This window comes from Callithrix jacchus, chromosome 11, assembly GCF_049354715.1.
Source record: "Callithrix jacchus isolate 240 chromosome 11, calJac240_pri, whole genome shotgun sequence".
Classification (NCBI taxonomy): Eukaryota; Metazoa; Chordata; class Mammalia; order Primates; family Cebidae; genus Callithrix; species Callithrix jacchus.
This window is the reverse complement of record NC_133512.1, coordinates 75,572,024-75,591,594: the sequence shown is the minus strand read 5'-3', so window position 1 is coordinate 75,591,594 and position 19,571 is coordinate 75,572,024. Positions and strand designations below refer to the sequence as shown.

At 39.1% G+C, this 19,571-nt stretch overlaps 1 protein-coding gene and 1 pseudogene across 41 annotated transcripts in view; one reads left to right on the top strand and one right to left on the bottom strand.

Moving 5' to 3' along the window:
- Positions 1-19,571, top strand: part of SRPK2 (SRSF protein kinase 2) — a 287,533-nt gene that overhangs the window by 192,054 nt on the left and 75,908 nt on the right. The gene's annotated exons all lie outside the window — the stretch shown is intronic.
- On the bottom strand, positions 13,736-14,426 carry LOC103794888 (centrin-2 pseudogene; annotated as a pseudogene). The gene has a single exon (XR_013524065.1). The product of XR_013524065.1 is annotated as a centrin-2 pseudogene (transcript).

Genomic DNA, 19,571 nt, shown 5'->3' with positions numbered 1-19,571 from the left:
CAAATTTGATTCTTAGGAGCCCCTTCATATTGCCGCCCAGGCTGGAGTGGAGTGGTGCGATCTTGGTTTCACTGCAACCTCCGCCTCTTGGGTTCCAGCAATTCTCATGCCTCCTAGAAGCTGGGACTACAGGCGCATGCTACCTTGCCTGGTTAACCTTTGTGCTTTCAGTAGAGATGGGGTTTTATCATGTTTGCCAGGCTGGTCTTGAACTCCTGATCTCAGTGATCCTTCTGCCTTGGCCTCCCAAAGTGTTGGGATTACTGGTGTTAATCTGCACCCGGAGCTTTGATAATTTCTTTACCTTCAAGTATAGTAGGATATACCAGGTTAATCTTGTGTTTTTCCTATCCCAGCCCTGGAGTCTGCTCTTTCCACAGAGAATCCTGCCCCACCCTTTTTTTTTTAAAGTAAAAAATAATATTTAGAAATCTAGACCTGAGCATTAGGTATGCTTATTAATTCTGGGTTGTCACTTTCAGATCCCAGTACAGAACTAGGCACACTCGTATATGCACCTGCTTCCTTTATGTTTGTATTGATTTATATGTTTATGTATGTCTTGAAATCCATGAGTTTATTAATCTAATACCTCTAATTCCAGAAGATTCAGCCCAGTTTTTCTCCCTTTCCTTCTTTGTGGTTTCTTTCTCTGTTAGTAAGTTTCTTTCTTTCTCCCCATCATCGTTGTGTTGACTTAGTTGATTGATTTCCCTGTGTGGTATGAGTCACCAATCGCCATCACTGTATCTCTCCCTTTTCTCCTTACCTAACTTGTGCTCTCACATCCTTTGTCGATTGGTCCTGCCTCATGACTTAGGATTGAATGGTCCAGGATGGGAAGGGGAGAGAGAGCTTTCCCAGGCTGGTAGTGTGTGTTTTGTAATCTGATGTATTGTTTGTCTTCTGTCACTTCACCTTTCTCTTGTTTTCATTGACTTCATCCCTGAAGAGTCTCTTCCCTCAGCTACTTCTCAGTTCCCTCAAAATATGATAAAAAATCATCAGCAACAAAAGACCCCACATATATTTCATTTTCAGAAAGAAATACTCGTTCATCACAGGAAGTGTTGACACATGGGGTGGAGGGTAGAAGTCACCTGTGATCCCACTACCTGCGAGAATTGCAGCAAGCCTTCTTCATCATTTATGATCAGCTAGATTACATCTTAACTTTTTACCTCATCTTTGCAAGTTTCCCTTATTAAAAACATGTGAACCCTCAGCTGTTTTAATAAAAGGGTCAGTATTTAAAGTTCTGATATTACAAAAGCATTGTTCCTTGCTCTTGTGTACTTTCTTGCCTTGGTAGTCTTTCTGGAGTGGTTCTCTTTATTCCCTCAGAACTGTGTTCCTTACCCACCTTATCTTCCTTATCTTAGATCCCCAAGAGGATTACGGCATTATGGACTAGTTCCTGAGCCTTGGTTCAACACTTGGCTCTCTTGCACTGTAGCTTCATATTCTTGGACAAATTCCTTTCTCTTTAGGCTTTGGTTTTTCATCTATGATATAATATATGAATCTTACTACCTAAGATTTTTATGAGGATTAAAATGAGATAAATATGTGAAGTTCATGACACAGTATCTGATAAGAGGCTCTTAAGAAATGTGAGTTTTATTCTTCTTCTGTCTCTTCCATCATTCTTATCTTGGTGTGTTCCCATCTGTACTTTTATGCTATACCCATCACTGCTGGGCCCCTAGCTCCCTGACCATGTCTCATGTTGGGTGTGTTTCCTTAACCTCTGGAGAGAGAGCTGTCAGCACTGTCTTTTTTATATTACCTCTGGTCTGTTGTCTCGACATAAGCTGTGGCAGCAGGCTGTGCAGTTTATTCGGATTCTGCTTCCAAGCCGTGGGGATTACCAGGATCAGTCACAGGGTCAGCCTGTAAACAAACACTGTTGGGAGGTGTTGTTTAACACGTGCTTGTTTCATGAATTTGAGCAAAATAACCCCTGTCACAACCAGACCTCCTCTTGTGGGAAGATTTGTGTTTCATGTGGGGTTTTCAGAGGCAGTAGGGGGGTGCCTGGTTAACATTCCTATGCTGCACTGTAAACCCCTGAATTGGAATCCTTGGGAGTGGGTATTTAACAAATTTGTCAGGTGATTTTTCTGCATGTTGAACACTAAGATCTGCTCTGTTCTAAGGTCTGAGTGTCCCATTCTTCTAAAACTCTATAAGATACAACCACATGAAGGTACACTTGCAGTGTAAGTGGAATCATTGCTTTGAACTATCTCATGTTCCTAACTTTCTCCAGAAGCCTCAGCATATGCTCGCTGCATGGACGTACTAAATGGTGACCGTAGGAACATTGCCTTGCAATATCAGGTGCCTGTACTCACTCAGACGTGAGTTTTGTTTCTCCCTTAAAACATTTTTAGGTCAGTTGGCACCTTTGTACAGTTTTCATTTCTTGGATTATTTCTGGAGATGTCAGTTCAACAGCTGTGGTCTGACTTGGTATGAAAAACATCATTTCCTTAATAATGTCTTCTTTCAACCTCTAATCAAATCCTAATCAGACCCTTTCCTTTATTACCCACAGTATTGTCCCTTCCCACCCCCCATTTTTCATAGTGTGGAATTGTACATTTATTTCTGTGTTCACGTATCTCCTCCTCTCTAGTCTGAAAGGTTCCCTTTGGTCAAGGCCCTGTATTTTGTTAACTCCACTGCATTTGAAGTGTCCACAGTGTGGTGCATATTGTTCTTTGGATAAAGGCATTTTCTCTAGAGTTATGCTGCAAGTAAGGGATTGGTAGAGTGCTGAAGTTGAAGTGGATCTGGAAAGGCATGATGGCATGAGCTGACTGGCAAATCAGAATATAGAGCCTTTGTTTCTGCCTCATGTTTTCTTAGAATCATCCATAGTGCTCCGCAATTCTTATCTATCACACACATTTGAGTGGTATACATTTCGTATCTGTGAAAACTTAGGGACAATATTTTCTTCAATACAGAGCATAAATATTACACACACTAGAAACCTGTCAGAGGAGTTCCTTCCTATACACAAATAGCCTTTGCCCATGCATGTCTATTTTCTATCTGTGAAAACTGTAAACTGGTTGAATTTTAATAACTCACAAAATTTACTGTTGGTGGTTATATGCTGTCATTGGCGTCCCTCCTCCCTTTCTCATTCCCTCCCTGGCCCACAATTCTCTGAGTCTATGACTTTGGTTTTTGTTTTTTGTTTGTTTTTTTTTTTTTAAACAGCTTCACTTTTTTTTTTTTTCCTTTTGAGGTGGAGTTTTGCTCTTTTCACTAAGGCTGGAGTGCAGTGGCGCATTCTTCCCTTACTGCAACCTCCGCCTCCCAGGTTCAAGTGATTCTCCTGCCTCAGCCTCTCAAGTAGCTTGGCTTGCAGGAGTGTACCACCATTTCCAGCTAGTTTTTGTATTTTTAGTAGAGATGAGGTTTCACCAGGTAGCCACCGTGCCCAACCTATTTTATTTTTTAAGGGAAAAAAAACCAAAGTACCTTAAAGCTGCTTTAGAATTGGTATTTGTACAGTAAAAATAATAATAAAAGAAATATTTGTACAGCCAAGTATGTTGGCTGTCTTACATTAGAGGTTCTTCACTGGGGACAGTTCTGACCCCGGGAGCCCATTTTGAATGTTTGGAGATGTTTGGTTGCTGTAACTGAGGCTGCTACTGGCATCTATTGGACAGAGCCAGAGATGCTGCTAAACGTCCCCCTGGGGCACAGGACAGTTACCCATAAAAATAAATTACTCACCTCCTAACGTCAGTAGTGCCCAGGTGGAAAAAGTCTGCCCTAGAAATACTTGTTTTTCTCTATTAAAATGGTGTTGCGTGCCTCAAGTATTTTACAGAAGTGTGGTCTTTACTTTCTGTTCTTTTTGATACAAAGATAACCTTTATTCATTCACAGTTCTTTTGCTTAAAATAATTAACGCAGCACAGATACTTAATTCACTATGCTTTTCATTTATTAGTTGGCCTAATTTGGCTTACTTTCAAGCCTTAAAAAGAAACCCCACTTACCTGTGTGAACAAAGCAGTAGATGCTCTTGAACCTATTACATAAGGCCTCATTACATTTCTTTTATAGAGACCAAGGAGGTTCTGACTCCTGATCTGTTGGTGCTTTAAATTGACAAGGATATTTATGATACAAGCCTTAAATAGCATGACAGGTGAATTCATGGTTTATTCATTGAGGCTTGACGATGTGCAAAGCCTTGTACTTTACTACAGGGCACATAGAGGTAAATGAGAAACAGCCCTACTTTCTAGATTATGGCCTCATAGACTTGGCCACTAGAAAGAATATCAGCTGCTTAAGGGCAGAGCCTTGACCTGTCTAGCTTCCCTGGCACCCCAGTAGAACAATTTGTGATCTGCTGAATAGTGACTGAATGAATAGACTGCTCAAATATCTTTTTCATCTTTCTAAGTGTGGTTCATTAATAATAAGTGAGAAAAGGGAACATATGTGAGGGCTTAAAAGGAAGAAGGTTATTTTTGATTAGAGGAATATGAAAGGACTTCTTAACAAATTGAAAGTGACTTTGTCAGAAAAGAATATTGGGATTATGTTCAGAGTACAGGGCACTTCTCAGACTGAATCCTGGAGGTAGAGCAAGGTATGAGAAGCCACAAGTGCTTGTGTTTTCCTAACAAATGGGTAAACTAAAAATTGATGGTAAAAGGTTAGGCTTAAAAATAGTTTGGGAGCATCATGTAGACGACAGAGATGAGCGTGAGAAATTTGTGATGAAGTAACTTTAAAGCGTCACTTCAAAGTATTATCAAAAATCCCCACAGAAAAATGAAAGAAGCAGAGTAGAAACAGAATCCTGGTGTTATGATCATATTTAGCAGGCTGGGTGCGGTGGCTCACACCTGTAACCCCAGCATTTTGGGAGATTAAGGCAGACAGATCATGAGGTCAGGAGATCGAGAGCATCTGGATAACATGGTGAAACCCGATCTCTGGCATGCACCTGTAGTCCCAGCTACTCAGGAGGTTGAGGCAGGAGAGTCGCTTCAATCTGGAAGGCGGAGGTTACAGTGAGCCAGGATCACGCCACTGCACTCCAGCCTGGGTAGCAGAGCCAGACTCTCTCTCAAAAATAAAATAAAATAAAATAAATAAAATATAAAATAAATAAAAAAATTAGCAAAAACATATTTAGCAGAGCAATGCCAAAATGTCAGCAGTATGGAGTAAGCCTGAGGTGGTTTTTTGAAATGTACTTTAGTTGCTGCAGCACCATTTATTGAGAAGACTTCTACCCCACCTATTGAATTGCCTGCCTTTGTCCGTCAGTAGACAACATGTATGGGGGTTTGTTTTTGGACTCCATCTGCTCAGTCCCTCTGTTGGTCAGTGTTTGCTCTAAGGGTCTGGTTATTATAGCTTTATATAGCACATCTTGAATGGGTAGTGTTAGTCCTCCAGCTTTGTGCTTCTCTTCCAGGATTGTTTTGTATGTATAAATTCATAGTCAGCTTATACATGTAAGTTTTAGATATGCCTTAATAATATTGAATGTTCTAATTCATAAACATGGTATTTGTGTCCATTTATATAGGACTTAATTTTTCTCAGAAATGTTTTGTAATTTTTGGTGTGGAAGTCTTTCTCATATTTAAAAATTTTTTCTGACTTTTAAAAATGCTATTATAAATGACAGTTTTGTTTTGATGGGCTATAGAAGTGTAATTCTTATGCACTGACCAGATGGCCTGTAACTATGCTGTTTGCTTATTTATTAGTGTTTGTGTGTTTGTAAATTTCTCTGGGTTTTCTCTTCACGTGATCATTTCATCATTTCAGTACAATTGAAGGGTTATCTTCTTCCTTATGATTTTTTATAAATTATTATTCTTTGTTGCCTCATTCTTTTATGCATGAGGTTGAATAGAAGTGGTAAGAATAGACCCCCTTGTCTTGTTTCTAATCTTACAGTGAATGCCTAGGGTTTTTTAGATACCATTATCAGGTTGAGATAGATTATATGTTTAAATATGAAGTTAAAACTGTAAAGTTTCTGAAAGAAAGTAGAATATCTTCACAACCTTGGGGATAGGGAAGGATTTCTTAGAGCACATATAAGAAATATTAACTATGAAATAAAAAGTTAATTGAATTGAATCAAAAAACCTTTTCTGATTAAAAGACATTTTTGAAAATGAAAAGACCAGCTTCAGACTGGGAGAAGCTCTTTGCAATACATTTATCTGATGAATAATGTGACTGGGAGGGAACTTCAAGAGTGAGGTTTTGGAAAAATGTTCTGTATATTGATTAGAGGGTACATATTTGTCAAAAAGCAGGGAATGGTACATATAAAACCTTGACTTTGTATGTAAATATAATCTGAATTTTAAAAAGCATGAAAAGGAGCTAGTTATATCTAGATTGTAGGATTTTGGCTTTTTTCTTTTTTATCTCTTTGTCTTGGCTTTCTTGTTTTCTGCATTGAGCATATATTTCTTTGTAAATATAGAAGCATATGTGCTTTCACTGCTGAAACAAATCACAGATGACACAAACTTACGGAAACACATCCCATGCTCATGGGTGGGTAGAATCAATATTGTGAAATGACCATACTGCCAAAAGCGATCTACTAATTCAATGCAATTCCCATAAAAATACCACCATCATTCTTCACAGAACTAGAAAAATAAATCCTAAAATGAACATGGGACCAAAAAAGACTCTGCATGCACAAAGCAAGACTAAGCCAAAAAAAAAAAATCTGAAGTTATCACATTACCTGATTTCAAACTATGCTTTAAAATTGTAGTCACCAAAACAGCATGATACTGGTATAAAAATAGGGACATAGACCAGTGGAACAGAATAGAGAATCCCAAAATAAATCCAGATACTTAGAGCCAACTGATCTTTGACAAAGCAAACAAAAACATAAAGTGGGGAAAAAGATAATCTATTCAAGAAATGGTGCTGGGATAATTGGCAAGTCACATGTAGGAGAATGAAACTGGATCTTTGTTTTTCACCTTAAGAAAAGGTCAACTCAAGATGGATCAAGGACTTAAACCTAAGACCTGAAACTATAAAAGTTACAGAAGGTAACATTGGAAAAATCCCTCTAGACATTGGCTTAGGCAAGGATTTCATAATTAAGAACCTTAAAGCAAATATGATAAAAACAAAGTTAAATATCTGGGACCTAATTAAACTAAAGAGCTTTTGCATAGCAAAAGGAACAGTTAGCAGAATAAACAGACAACCCACAGAGTGGGAGAAAATCTTCACAATCTATACATCTGACAAAGGACTGATATCCAGGAACTACAATGAACTCAAATTAGCAAGAAAAAAAAAAAATCCCGTGATAAAGTGGGCTAAGGACATGAATAGACAGTTCTCCAAAGAAGATAAACAAATAGCCAACAAATATGAAAAAAATGCTTAACATTGCCAATGCTGTCGGAAATGCAAATTACAACCACAGTGTGATACCACCTTACTCCTGCAAGAATGGCCATAATCAAAAAATGATAGATGCTGGCATGGATGCCATGCAAAGGGAACACTTCTACACTGCTGGCGGGAATGTAAACTAGTACAGCCACTATGGAAAACAGTGTGGAGATTCTGTAAAGAACTAAAAGTAGCAGTACCATTTGATCCAGCAGTGCCACTAGTGTGTATCTGCCCAGAGGAAAAGAAGTAGTTACACAGAAAAAGATACTTGCTCGTGCATGTTTATAGCAGCACAATTCCCAATATGAAAATCGAGGGGAAAAAAAAAAAAAAAAAAAAAAAAAAAGCAGACACAGAAGTGGTACTTTTAAAAGTAATCAGTGGGCCAGGCATGGTGGCTAACACCTGTAAGCCTAGCTCTTTGGGAGGCTGAGGCAGAAGGGTCATTTGATCTCAGAAGTTTGAGACCAGTCTGGGCAACATAGTGAGACACCTCAAGTTTTTAAAAAAGTTTTTTTTTAAAAAAGGATAAAAGAAACCAGTGTAGGTTTTAAAGAAGGACCTGCTATATTTAAGGAAGCTTAATTTGAAATCTTAGATGATTGACATTAAAGAGAGAGAAGATGCAAGGAACAGATAAAAGCAGACAATGCTATGGAGGAACCGTCTTTATTATTTGACAGTCCGTTGAGTACAGAGGGCAGTGACCAACAAAACCCACACAGGCCTAAGTCCTGGAGTAACTGGAAGAATAGTACCTTCTGGGCATCATTTATCTTAGTGTACTTTGAATTAAATGAAACTGCTTTTCTTTTCCCCTCCTTCCCATGCCTCATTGAGACTGAGCCTCTCATTCTGTTGCCAAGGCTGGAGGGCAGTGGTGTAATCATGGCTGACTGCTTGTCTCAGCCTCCCAGGGGCAAGCTATCCTCCTGAGTAGCTGGGACTACAGGTCTGCATCACCATGCTTGGCGGATATTTAAATTTTTTGTAGATAAAGGGTCTCGCCATGTTGCCCAGGCTGGTCTTGAACTTCTGAGCTCAAGGAATTCTCACACTTCTATCTTTCAAAGTTTTAAGGATTGTGGGCATGAGTCACCATGCCTGGCAGATTTTAAAATTGTTTGTAGAGATGGGGTCTCCTGCTGTGTCCCAGGGTGGTTGTCACTTCTTTTTTGCTTTAATATTGTTTGGCTATGAAAAAGCTCAGAGCCAAATGTTCAGACCACTTCTAACAAGTGAACGGTAATTTATAACATGCATTCTGTATCCTAACCTCACTGTAGCATCATTCTATTTTATTTTTTCTCGGTTACTTTTTCTGTGTCCCAATTTTTCTAATTGTGTATCTTATATTGTGGTTTTATAAGCTGCCTCAATTCCTTATAGAAAATAATAGTGTAACATATATTAAAACATCACATTGTACCCCATACATACAGTTATGGCTTACTAATTAAAAATAAATTTTTAAACACGTTAAAGTAATGTTGGCACTATTAGTATAAACAGTGAAGTCACAGTTGGTCTGAGCAAATGTTGATGAGTTTGACTATTGTTGGAAATACCAAGAAGGAGGTTAGATATATGAATCGGAGGCTCAGAAGAATCAGCAAGCAGGTGGTTTAGTAAAGAATTTAACCTTGCCCAAAGAAAGATCTGGCCTTTGTCCTTGGAGCCTTCCAGGGGCATAGAGATCGGGTGCTTGGGGCACACCTGATAGTCTAACAGTGTGGCATGTTATTGAACCCGAGGATGGTCTTTGGGATCCCCAAACTCTGTGGTTCATGTCAGCAGGGAAGGCAGTTGGTAAACTGTTCCCAAATCTTACACAAATCTTATAGATTTGATTTGGTAGGTAAAACAGATCATATAATGGTTGGTAAGTAGTTTTTAAAAAAAGAGAAAAGGATGCAGAGAGGCTTTCGGTGACTAGCCTTTGAAAAATTTAATAGAATGCAAGAGGAAAAGGAACAAGTACAAGAAATAGACATAGCAGTCAGGGAGGTAGGAGAGCAACCAAGATGTGTGTTAATTCTGACATGGAGGGGACTGAGATGGCAGCCATGGTGTAACTCTGAATGGTACTTTCCTGAACACATTCAGTTGTGTAAACCAAAGTTTGTAATGTTTGAATATAGATGGGTGGTCACACTTCCAGTCATTCCAAATGTCAGTGGCTCTTGTCCTTACTTCTCAGCCCCTGCATAATCTCCCCGTTTGGACCTGGAAGTTCCCAGAGGGGCACAGGATTTGGGTCAGAGTCCCCATGTGTGATCTCTTGTGATTTTCCTTCCTGGTCCTGGCTTGCTCCTGCTGGTGCTGCCATTACCTACTAAGAAAATGCTGTGGTACCTGCCACAGGGCTGTCGCCACTGTACTCAGTGCCAGAGCACAGTTATGTGGCATGGGAGTGGTGAGAGACCAGTTCAGATGCCTGCAACAGCCCCATACGATCACACCACAGCATGCCCACTGTCCCTATAGCTAGTGGCCTCACCCCTGGTCCCTGAAGTCCAGTTTAATCTTTAAAAAATTTGTAAAAAGAGTTACAAAAGAACTTTTGGTCAAAAAGGCTAAAGCCCATGCCATCATCAGACTCCTCAGATTCTTCTTTATTTTCCCTTTTTGTCTCTCTCTCTCTCTCTCTTCTTTCTCTGTCAGTCACTGCAACCTCTGCCTCCCAAGTGATTCTCATGCCTCAGCCTCCTGAGCACCTGGAATTACAGGCATGTGCCAGCACACCCAGCTAATTTTTGTATTTTTGGTAGAGACCCAGTTTTGCCATTTTGGCCAGGCTGATCTAGAACTACTGGCCTCAAGTGATCTGCCCACCTCAGCCTCCCAAAGTTCTGGGATTACATGTGTGAGTCACTGTGCCTAGCTGTGATTCTTTTTTTTTTTTTTTTGGCTTCCACTTTCTTCTCAGCTGGAACAGCTGCTGTGGACAGGGTAGGACCCTGTTGATGCAGCAGCTGCTGGAGCAGGTCCACCAGCCCCTACATTGCAGAGTCTCTTGATGTCAGCATTGGCCAGGGCCTTTGTCAACAAACCAGGCAGAAAAGGTTCAACATTTACACCACCTGTTTTAATTAGGGCCTTGATCTTATCCTCTGTGACGATCAACTCATCATCCTGCAGAATGAGAGTAGAGTAGTTGCAGGTGAACCCTGGGGGCCGTGGTGCCGGCTAGTGCTGGGCTGGTGCTGTTGGACGCAGTGCAAGTTGCTGGATGAAGTGAGGGCCTCTCCTCAATGTGGCCATAGCTTTCTCAGAAGGACTGAGCCCCTTGGTAGCAGCTGAGGAAAGGACTGGAGTTTGGGTTTAGAAAGTGTTGACAATTAATGTGGTGGCTTCTTCGTAGCTCATTCTCTTTCTGTGCCTCCTTCCAGCCCCTTAGGCTCACTATAGCATAAGGGTTTTTTTTCCTTTTATACTCCCAGCTAAGAGCTGGAACACTCTTGCAAGTCATTTTGTTAGTTGGGGCTGTCCACCAGTTCTCTTTAAGGGCATAGGATTGTTGGATTCTTATTTTGGATCTAAGGTAGTATTCTAAAAACATTTACAAACAGAACCTGTTATAAGTAATATATTTTCTCTTTATTTCCCATTTGGTGCTAATTTGAAAATGGACTCTATTCTTAGAGTTCTTTATTCAGATTTGTCTCCTAAGCATTGATGTTCTGGATTCAGTGGAATTGTTTCAATTTCCCTCTCTTGGTTGGGGATCCTGTTTTAAGTAGCAATTGAAAAGAGTGAAATGAAGTAAGGAAGTTTCAGATTTTGTTGGAGATTTTTTGTCTGGTTTATGTCTACAAGGAAGCAGTAATTGAAAATGTGCTATTTTTTCCCTCATACAGTTTTAAAAATCGAGTTAAAATTTGGAAACATAACATTCTCTGCTTTAAAGGTACAATTGCATGGTTTTCAGTATATTAACAGAATTTTGCAACTCACAACTTTCAAATTCCAGAACATTCTCCTCACTCTCCGTAAGAAATGACTGTCCATTAGCAGTCAGGCCCTATTCTCTTACCCTTACAACCCTTAGCAATCACTAAGCTACTTTTTGTCTCTCTGAATTTGTCTTTTCTGGACATTTCATATAAACGAACACAATACATCACTTTTTGTGTTTGGCTTCTTTTACTTATAATGTTTTAAAGATTTATTCTTATTATACTATGTATCTGTTCATTAATTTCATGCTTAATAATATTTTGTTTTCTGGATGTATAACAGCAATTCATATATTTGGGTTGTTTTCACTTTTTGGCTATGATGAATATGCTTCTGTGAACAATTGTATATGAGTTAAAGTGGACATTTGTTTTCATTTCTTTTGGTAGGTATTTAGGAGTGGACGTGCTGGGTAATATGCTAACTCCATGTTTAACTACTTGAGCTGCCAGATTATTTCCCCAGATGGCTATGTCACTGTATATTCCCAGCAGCAATTTACTCACCTTTGTCCCTTTTATATTTATTTTTCTTGTGACTTATTTGCTTTTGTAATTCTATTATAATGAATTAGTTTTATATATTTATTTTTTAACCTTTGCTTGATCCCGATGGTGGCCTCTTCAGCTCTGCTTTCTATACTACAAATACTCACCATGAGCCTTTAAACCTGAGTGTCTCATCAGACACCTACACCAAAATCCTTCCCTTGGACGGTAGTAATTTTGCCTGTGTTGGTAACATGCTGAGATGGTCATGTTCTTTCCAAGACTAAATGGTCTTAGGCGTGAAAAAAGACTTTTCAAGACAGAAGGATTTCAGTTTAAGCTAAATTTCAGTTTCAGGAAGATAAAAGCTGACAGGAACAGTGAACTACTTGCGGGGCTTTCTCGAGAGTACCATGGGTTGGGGCCAGTTATGAGTCAGGCAGACGTCAGGGTGAGGCTATATTAGCAGAGCATAGCAGATTATTTGGTGAAATTAAGCAATGAAATGATTGCAGCTTCTAGGGAGTGGAGTTAGATTTGGGCAAGAAAAAGTATTTATTTTAGTGTGACATATCTGAGCATATTTCTAGGCAGAAAAGATAAAATTTGAGTAGAGGTTGAAAGACCAGCAACAAAGGAATTAAATAAATGATTTTTGGAGCTAGTTGATCAGTCTTTTAAAAAGAGCGAGGGCACATCTTTCCTGCAGAACAGAGGGAGGAGGTTTTGCGTAGCTGTTGTGGTGAGCAGAATAAAGACTGTGGTGATTATTGTTGTATAATAAATTATCCCCGGACTTAGCAGCCATAAACCACTTTTTAATTTTGTGGATGATTTTATATAGCAAGAAGTTAGAAAAGACAAAGCTGGGATGGCTTGCCCCCTGTCTTGTTATATTTGAAGCCTCAGCTGAGATATCTCAAGGGCCTGAGGTGGCTTCATGGCTGGGGACTAGAACTAACTGAAAGCTCACATCTGGCCCCTGGGCTAGAAAGATAAACAACTAGGACAGCTGAATGGAGCGCTTGCCCTTGTCCTTTGCATATGGCTTGGCTTTCTCACAGCGTGGGGGCCTCAGAGCTGTCAGACTTCCTACCTGGCAACTCACAGTTCCAAAAGCTACTGCATACCTTCCAGAGTGGAAACTGTCACTTTATGATCTATCGTCAGAAGTCACACAGTGTCATCCACTACGTTCTTTTAGTTAGAACCACATCAGAAGCTCATTAGAAGGGATTTAAGAGTCCATTTCTTGATAGTAGAACATCAGCATAGAAGGGATAGTAGAAGAGCAGGTAGTTGAGGAGATACTGTTTCGGCCTTTGTTGGAGAACAGAGTTCCGCAGAACATAGCAACAAGAAGTCAGTAAGCCAGCCATAGAGAATGAAAGGATGTTCTTTGCAGCCACATGGATGAAGCTGGAGGCCATTATTTTAAGTGAAAAACACCAGAAACCAAAAATCAGCTACTACAAGTTCTTTTTTTTTTTTTTTTTTTCAAACTGAGAAAGGTTTTATTTTTAAGATAAAACAAATAGCATTAACACACATCCAAATGCCAGTGTGAGAGTTCACTGGGTTGTATAAAGAGAAAACTGGAACCACTGAAAAATGACTGCTGCTTATGGTGACACAGGTACCACATGTGCTTGTCTAAGAAGTCGTTCTGTGTTTGTGGATATGTGGAAACGATGCAAGGCAAAATGGCAGGTGCTCGAAGCCTTAAGATCCTTTTCTTCACGCTAGTGTCCTCTTGTTTTGCTTTTGAGAATTAGAATAATTAGCAAGTCATTTTACAAAGAACTGTCATATAAAAGAACACTTCCAAAAGGCTAAAATAGGTTCAAGGTCATTATTAAAGTGATACAGGGAGGTCAGTGAGGGAAACATTTGTGTTCTCAAAAGCCAGATTTCACACAATTGCAGGCACTAAATCTAGTTACATGTGCTTGCAGTAGAAAAGAAGACACTGATCTTAATAAAGGCTGGCCTTTTTCATGATGCACAGGAACTCTTGCTCACTGACCTCTCCATCTCCATCTCGATCAGCTTCATCAGTCATTTCCTGCAGCTCCTCATCAGTCAGGTTCTCACCCAACTCCTTGGCCACGCGTTTCAGATTTTTGAACGAAATATTCCCAGTTTCATCATCATCGAAGAGCTTGAAAGCTTTCAGGATTTCTTCTTTGGTATCTTTCTCAGACATTTTCTGGGTCATCACAGTTAAAAAGTCACCAAAGTTCATTTTTCCTGTCCCTTCCTTATCCATTTCACTTATCATTTTCTTAATTTCTTCTTTCTTGGGTTCAAAGCCCAGGGCCCTCATTGCCACCTTAAGTTCCTTAACATCTATGCTGCCAGTTCCATCTGCATCAAAAAGATCAAATGCTTCCCGGATCTCCTGCTTCTGCTCTTCTGTAAGCTCAGGCTTAGGACTCATTCTTTTTCGCTGGGCACTTGACACCATGTTTGCCTTCTTAAAGTTGGAGGCCATAGCCAAAGGACTCCGCTGCCAGTTGTTAGGCAACCTACTACAAGTTCTTATGTATAAATGGGAACTAAACATTGGGCATACGTGGACTTAAAGATGGAAACAGTAGCAACAGGGGTGAAGTTGGGAGGCTGGTGAGGCTTGATCAACTACTATTGGGTATAATGGTCACTGTTTGGGTGATGGGTATACCAGAAGCCCAAACCCCCCACCATTATATAATACTTATACATAACAAACGGGCACATGTACTCCCTGAATCTAAAATAAAATTTAAAAAATACAAGAACCCTATAAACAAGGGCACTGTTACTGTCAAATGATACAGCATTTATAGAAATAGAGATTTGTTTAGTTTGAAAATACCTTATATAAATCAGGATGAAACCTTTATTTTGTAGATATTAAACCTAAAGGCAAATGATAAAAACAAATTTATCCTAGAGCCCAGCACATTCTAGGGAAATAAAATCAATAAAGAGATGATACAGACTCCCAAATATATGTAGTTATGGTAATATGGAGGTGCAGTAAACTAGCCCCTTTTTCTAGGACGTAAATTTATCTAATTCTCTTTTTGTCTGGTTTGGATTACAAGCTTTCTAAGCGTAGAGTCTACTAAGTATGTCTAAGTTGATACTTGGGTGCCTAACAAAGGAGTATGTACAAGTTCGTGCACGAGTTAGACTTTTTGATGGTGATTAAACTGGAAAGCGTGAATGATTCTTGGATCATAAAACTAGGCGGGGCTTTTGAATGAGGCTCAAAAATCATTTTTGTTTTCTATGTTGAGACCATGATTACCTAGTTCTTTTTGTAGTCATTTGTCTCTAAGATGTTTTTTCTTTCTCATTTTTTAGAATAATTAAGAATTTTATTAGAGTAATTTAGAATTGAGATTATTTACAGTGTGTTATGTTCCTTTTTTTTTTTTTTTTTTTTTTTTTTTTAAAAAACAAAAGAATGTAGCATAGGCCTGGGAACATGTCTTCAATTATATGAGTCACACACAAATATCTGCTGTGATACACCCTTGTACTCCATGAAGAGCAGGAGCCTGAAAATAACAATAGGTCTTAACCTTTGGATGGAACTTACTTTTTAGTTATATTTTGAGGTTGGAATGTGGATAATTAGGCCTTTCAGTTTTAAACAGCCAGAGAGTTGTTTTCTGAGTTATTTTAATTGTTAAATTTTTAGTTACTAAGACTTTTTTTAATTATAAAACAAATCTTTTTTTCTTTTAAAACTCATTTCTTAAGTGGATTCTGATTTCTGAATTCTACTTTAACTCAGCTAACACTTTATCATTCTAAGATTAGTTATGTTTCTTCAGTTCATAATTCAGTATATTATACATTTATTTATCCGAAACAGTTAAGAACCGATAAACTAGCCCAAAGTTTTCGAATAGATGAAAACAATGTCCAGGTTAATGTACTAAAGCTCATGTTCTTTGTTCTGGAGAAAAGCCTTTTTAATGCTCTCAAATAAAGTCTACTCTTTTGCCCACAAAACAAGGAGAAGGTTAAGAACAAGAAACAATTAGAAATAATATGTAAAAACTATCATAAAGTCCTAATAAACATTGCAGCCTACATGTAGTGCTAAAATTCTTAGGCTGAAAGACCACGTGACTTACTAGGGGAAAACCACATTGTTACTAAGTATTTTTGCAGGAAAACATTAGGCGAGAAGACACTAGAGAACTGCATTTAACATAAGTGAAGAAAATGTGAGTCAAGAATTTTACATCCAGCCAAGCTGTTATGTACATTTAAGCACCGAGGGAATATTGTTCTTTTGAACACTCAAGAGAATTTGCAAGAAAAAGAAAAAAAAAAGCTTCTAGCAACCCAAATGAAGGAAGATGCCTATATAGATATACGGTCTGATTTCATAAAACTACAAAATAAATCAAACCTGTAGCATTCCTCTGGAACACTTAACTTATAAGTACTATTAAATGTGTTAACTAGACCGTTAAATGGACTTAAGAGATCGTGTATTTGGTTTCCATAGACTATTTTTCAATTTATGGGTAAATTTTATAATAACAAGTTTTGAAGCAGTAGTTTGGATTCTTCTATAAACATATCTAAAGAGATAAATAGCTCTGTCTGGCATTACACACGTCAGAAATAGAGGAAAAATGTTAGTAATAGACTGAGTGTGGTGGCTCATGCCTGTAATCCCAGCACTTTGGGAGGCCGAGGTGGGTCAGGAATTCTAGACTAGCCAGACTAACTTGGTGAAGCCCCATCTCTACTTAAAATACCAAAATAATAATAATAATAATAAAATATAAAAAATAATTAGGCAGGCCTGGTGGCACATGCCAGTACTCTCAATTACTCAGGAGGCTGAGGCAGGAGAATCACGTGAACTTGGGAAGTGGAGGTTGTAGTGAGCCTGGATTGTGCCACTACATTCCAGCCTCCACGACAGAGACTCTGTCTCAAAATTGTGTCCATTAATTCTTTTTAGTTATAGACTCTGAGACTTATCAGGGTATCAGTATACTTTACATTCAGTGAAGTTGAACTCTTAGTTGTATTTGTGTGTATGAGAATAAAAGCTTGTTACCCAAATTATGGAGTCAAGTAAATCTCTAGACATAGCCTCTTAAAAACAGCCACACCAGGTGTGGTGGTTCACACCTGTAATCCTAGCACTTTGGGAGGCCAAGGTGGGCAGATCATTTGAGGTCAGGAGTTCAAGACCAGCCTAACCAAGTTGGTGAAACCCCATCTCTACTAAAAATACAAGAAAATTAGCCAGGTGTGGTGGTGCATTCCTGTAGTCCCAACTACTTGGGAGGCTGAGGCAGGAGAATGGATTAAACCTGGGAGGCATAGGTTGCTTCGAGCTGAGATCATGCCTGTGTACTCCAGCCTAGGTGACAGAGTGAGACTCCATCTCAAATAAATAAATAAACCAGCTGCTAGCCATTTATGATCTGATGTTAACCACTGTGCAATTTTAGGATTCCTACTGATCTCCAAGTGCATTTAAAATTGTGTTCTAAAGCACTCTTGGTATTGAGATGTGGTTGTGGAGTGTTCTAGACTCTACAGTGTAGACTAGGACTTTAGTTATTGGCTTGTACCATAATGTGACTTTCATTTCCATTGTGGCTTCTTATCATTCTTGAGGGTCTTTTCTGAACAACGAGTTTCAGTATATTTAAGAAAATTTTTGATGCATCTACAAACTTATAGCACTAAAATGACAAGATTATTCATCATAAAAATAGAAGAGAAGATCCTTATTTGCATTTATATAATTTTCTTTGTCTAGAATTTGATTCCTGCTTTGCAAATGTATGGAGCTATTAGTGAATTTTAACTTCTTAAATGTTGGTGGATTCCATGATAGCTTGGCTTATTAGGATCTTATAAAAATTATCACAGCTCAGTCTTTCTTATTGGTTTGCTGGGAGTGCTCACATTTTAATTTTACTTTGTAATAGAAATATGATTTTTTTTCCTATACAATTCTCTTCGCAGTGTTTCATGTGATACTACTTGGGATACATTCAGATTATTAGTTCACTTTCACTCCTTCTGGTCATAAGCGATAAAGGGAAATCTTCTCGTATATACTTTGTTAATTCCTTACAAATAACAAAGTCAAAATTTGCCAGGTGCCGTGGCTCCCCTCTGTAATCCCAGCACTTTGGGAGGCCAAGGTGGGTGAATTGCTTGAGGCCAGGAGTTTGAGACCAGCCTGGCTAGCATGACCAAACCCCGTCTTTACTTAAAGCCACAAAAATTAGCCACGTGTGTTGGTGCACATCTGTAATTACAGCTACTTGGGAGGCTGAGACACTAGAATTGCTTGAACCCACGAGGTGGAGGTTTCAGTGAGCCAAGATGGTTATCAGTGCGCTCCAGCCTGGGCAGCAGGGTGAGACTACATCTCAAAAACTAAAAAAAAGTGGGGGCAGGGGGGAAGCATAAAGTCAAAACTTTTGCACAAATCTCGAGGCTCTTCAAAGTCTGATCCTGATGTACCATTCTTGTTTTCTTTCTTAGCATCAAATATATTTATTTCATCTTAAATGGCTGTGGTTGTCCTCATGCTATCCTTTTTTATGTTAGGGCTGTCCTTTTTTATTGTGTGTGTGATGGAGTCTTTCTCCGATCACCTGGGCTGGTGTGCAGTGGTACAATCTCGGCTCACTCCAACCTCCACCTCCTGGGTTCAAGTGATTCTTCTGTCACAGCCTACTGAGTAGCTGGGATTACAGGTGCCCGCCACCATGCCAGGCTAATTGTTTTGTGTTTTTAGTAGACAGGGTTTCACCATGCTGGCCAGGCTGGTCTTGAACTCCTGACCTCAGGTGATCCTCCCGCCTTGGCCTCCCAAAGTGCTGTGATTATAGGCATGAGCCTCTGTGCCTGGCTGCCTCAGTTGAATTTTAGCCTACATTTGGTTTTTGTGTTTATTTAAACTTTTATCTTAGATTCAGGGCACATGTGTGCATGTTTGTTACATCGGTAAATGGTGTGTCACAGGGGTTTGGTGTATGGATTATTTCATCACCCAGGTAATGAGCATAGTACTCTACAGACACTTTTTGTAATTCTCTCCGTTTTCCCACCCTCTATCCTCAAGTAGGCCCCAGTGTCTGTTGTTTCCCTTTGTGTTCCTGTGTTCTCATTGTTTAGTTCTCACTTATAAATGAGAACATGTGGTATTTGATTTCTGCTGTTGTGTTAGTTTGCTAAGGGTAATGGTCTCCAGCTCCATCAATGTTCCTGCAAAGAATATGAGCTCATTCTTTTTTATGGCTGCATGGTATTCCATGATGTATGTGTACCACAGTTTCTTTATCTAGTCTACTGTTAATGGGTATTTAGGTTGCTTCCTTGCCTTTGTCATTGGGAGTAGTGCTGCAGTGAACATAGATGTGTACATGTGTCTTTACAATAGAACAATTTATATTCCTTTAGGTGTATACACAGTAAAGAATTGCTGGGTTGAATGGTAATTCTGTATAAAGTTCCTTGAGGAATTGCCACACTGATTTCCACAATGGCTGAACTAATTTACACTCCCACCTGCAGAGTATAAGCATTCCCTTTTCTCCACAACTTTGAAAACATCTGTTATTTTTTGACTTTGTAATAGCCATTCTGAGTGGTGTGAGATGGTAGTTCATCATGGTTTTAATTTGC